We start from the raw sequence: 4,142 nt of genomic DNA, 5'->3' as shown, positions 1-4,142 counted from the left end.
TTCCCTGCATGCAGTGCTTCTACCAAAACTGTCATTCATGGTTTTTCAGAACGCCTTATCCACCATCACAGTATTGCACATAGCATTATCAAGGAACTCACTTCACAGAAAAAGAAGTATGGAAATGGATCCATATTACTGGTCTTTCTAAATGTGCTGGCACTTTGATCCTGGACTTTCCAGCCTCTAGAATTCTGAGAAAATAAATTTCCACTGTTTAAACAACCCAATCTGTGGTTTTTCATTATGGCAGCCCTAGCTGACTAAGACAATTACTCACTTTCATGTATGATGTAACATAAACTACAAGCTAATTTTTTTCTGTACGCTATCCAATTGATCCAGTATAATTATGGGGGAAAACCACTATATTTTTGCCCCCTGAATTGAAATGGCATCTTTGTTATAAATCAGGTCACTGCATATGTGTCGATCTTTTTTGTAAACTTTATTGCCTGTGATATTATATTTATTTTACATCAATATGTCTTAATTGTTGAAAATTTATAGTAAGACTTGGCATCTGTTAGTGTTAGTGTAAGTCCTCAGTGTTTTTGTTGTTATTTCAGATATTTTTGTATTCCAGGTCCTCTGCATTTCCATATTGAATTTAGAATCAGCCTATCAATTTCCACCAAGAAAAATAGCTCCTAGGATTTTTTTTTTTAATTGGAACTGCATTATATTTATAGCTAATCATCTAATTCATGATCCTGACAAAGTTCTTCACTTGTTTAGGTCTTCTTGAACTTCTCACAGCAATTTTTTATAGTTTTCTGCATAGAGGTTTTGAACACTCTCATTTCAAATTGTTTCTTAAGTTAAAAATTGATATACGAAACTTTCCCAGCCGGCATGACTCAGCTGTTGAGCATCTACCTATGATCCAGGAGATCATAGTTTGATTCCCGGTCAGGGCACATGCCTGGGTTTTGTGCTCAATCCCCAGCAGGGGGTGTGCAGGAGGCAGCCCATCAATGACTCTCTCTCATCATTGATGTTTCTCTCTCTCCATCTCCCTTCCTCTCTCTGAAATCAATGAAGATATATTTTTTAAAAATTGATATATAAAATTAAAATTTCTCTTCCTAAATAATGTTTACAAGTGACTCATTGCACTGCGAAAATGATGTATTACTATACTAATAGTGACCTGAGAATTCAGTTACTAAATGCATTACAAATTATAGTTTGTTTTTACAAATTAAGTTTTGAAGTCATAAGTATCTACATGTAAGACCAATTAATAATGTCAAATTATTATTAAAAATCATTGAATATTTGATTTGAAACACAGAGCCAGAAGAGATCATTACTTTCTTTCAAACATTTTCAGTATAATCTCAGGTAAGAAATTATTAGTGACAAACAGATGTTGGCTTAGTCCTATTCAGATATGAAACAAGCACACATGTGCAGGTACCTGTGCGCACACACACACAGACACACAGCTATTCTTAGAAATTTAGAAATCACCTCTAGAAGAGTTGAAATAGGGCTAAACCCAATCCTGAGAATAAATGTTTCTCAATCAGTTGCAGTGCAGGCATACATTATAATTGGCACAAAGCTCAACTAGGAGATACTAGCCTTAAGGACAAGGTGAACAAAATGCAAAATAAGATAACCTTTGTCACAGTAAAACAACAACAAATGCAAAGTAAAGGAAAGCAACCTAATCATTTAACTTTTTGTTATATTTGATTTTGACTATGGAAAAGTAGATAACTAGACTCAATATAAATAAAGAACTGAGAAAAAAACTAATTTTTTCCAGTTATCAAAAAATTATTACTATAATTATTATATTGCCAGGCAATAGTCTAAACACTTAATATACACTAACTCATTTAACTCTCACAACAATTGCATCAGGCATTATATGGTATTATCGGTTCCACTTTACAGTGCTAGAGATAGGATTGGAACTAGGAATTAGCTCCATAGGCCATGCTCTAAAAAGGGTAGAGTACCCAAAACAAGACGAGAGATCTCAAGGTTCAAAAATTAACTGAATATCTCATTCTTTTTTGCAACCAGACTTTTGGTGGATTTTCCCCCCTCATCTCTCAATGTACCCAAATCCTTGCACAAGTCCTTTAAAACATCTTTTCTTGATATTCACTGTTAATCTCCTTCAGAATTTTCTGTAGCACTTATGGGAACTTTGTCAAAACTCTTATATTATCCAGAATTTTGCTTCCAGGACAATCTCCTTTGTGACAAAGAAATTCTATTTGCATTTCTATTAAGAATGAACATTATCTCTAGGGACAGTGTGACAGAGTTTGCTGACTAACTAAAGAAAACATCTTCAGGCAAGAAGGAATTCCATTAGATAGGAATGTTTTACATTGCTCCTTTGATGGTTACAAGAAGAGGAGGCAAAGTTAAACAAAGTTTATAACTATTTTAAGCTTCTTTCTTCTTTGATGATAAGCAGACATACTGTCTTTTGAAGCCTATCTCAAAATCTGACTGTAGAATTGCTCTGGTCAACAAAATTACTCAAATTACATCTGTGCTTCTTCATTCATTAAGGGAGATAAAAATACAGAAAGATGGGACAACTAAGACATCTGACTATTAGTAAATATTTTTAAAGGGAAAATAAACTAGGTTTCTTTTCAATGAGCACCAAACATCAGGCATCTCTTGAAAAATTACCAAAAGCATCACAAGATCAAAGATAAGAGGAAGTTACGTAAGAGAGCAGGAATATGAGCTGAGCCATTCATTAGCTGACTCCAACGTTGGCATCATCTTTCCTCCTTGGCCCTCACCAGCACAAACCACAGTAGAAGGAACAATGGAACTACTCCTGAGGCTAGACTTGGCCACCTTTTCTGTACGGACCCTGAGAAGACTATCAATCAACATGGTCCACAATGAGCCAGACTTCACCAAGACTGTAGGAAAGGCCTGCACTGAATCAGAGCTGCTGGTGGTATGAAGTACTGGTTGCTATGGGCTAAGCCGTGTTCCCCTAAAATACACATGTTGAAGTCCCCAGTGCCTCACAGTGTGATTGTATTTGGAGATTGGGTTCATGAAGAAGTAATTGAGTTAAAATGAGGTCACATGGGTATGCCTGAGTCCCACCTGACTGCTGTCACACGGAGATTAGGACACAGACACACACAGCGGGAAGATGGCATGAAGACAGGGGGAGAAGAGAACAAGCTACGCCGAAGAGAGAGGCCTCAGAAGAAACCAACGCTGTTGCCCCCTTGATCTCAGACTTCTAGTCCTCAGAACTGAGAGAAAATAAATTTAGGTTGTTTAAACCACGCAGCCTGTGGTACCTTGATATGGCAACTTAGCAAACTACTATAATGGTGTTGCTATAAAAAGAGGAGAAGTCGATTTTAAAGAGCAAGAGGCCTCCAAAATTCAGAAGAAAAATTTTTTTCTTAAGGAAGGTGAGAAAAGAGAAAAACAAATCAATATGCCTCCCTCTACTCTTAGCTCATAGAATTAGCCCTTGTTGCCCTTTATCATTTTAAAATGTATTGACTACATAGGTATATATGTTGGTGCATAGCATATAATTCAACTGGTAATGTTCCTTCATAAGACTCAATCTTCTAAAATTGGAAAACACACATCTCTGGCTGGTATTCAATAGATTTGGACTGTGTGCCTTAAATGTTTACCAACAAGTTGGCTGTCCCTGTTTATCCCTTTTAGTTGTTTAAGATTCTCTCAGTGGAGTAGAGCACGGGGTCTCTATTGCTCTCCCTTCTCAGGAGCTTCAATATCAGCATCTGTAGCTTTCATTCCACCCCACCTCCAGATTATTGATTGTTTAAGTCAGCAAATATTAAGTGCCCATGCTGCTTTGCCAATTTTATTGGGCAGGAGCAGACATGAGTGCTGCACACACACACACACACACACACACACACACACACCCCTACCTCACAATTATAAAGTTCCATTGTTCTGTATGAAATGTTCCTTTTTCCTCTGATTTGTTTAAAAATTTTCTCTTTACCTTTGATTTTATAGTGTGAGAATAATGTCCATAGGTGTGGGTTTTCTATGCATTTACTCTGATTGGGAAGTGCTGAGCTTCTTGGGTTTTTAAGTTGGTATTTTTCCACATATCTGAGAGCTTTGGGGCCATTATTTCTTCAATA

Source organism: Miniopterus schreibersii (assembly GCF_964146895.1).
Source record: "Miniopterus schreibersii genome assembly, chromosome: 3".
NCBI classification, from domain to species: domain Eukaryota; kingdom Metazoa; phylum Chordata; class Mammalia; order Chiroptera; family Miniopteridae; genus Miniopterus; species Miniopterus schreibersii.
The sequence above is the reverse complement of the archived record's forward strand: the minus strand, read 5'-3'. Positions refer to the sequence as shown.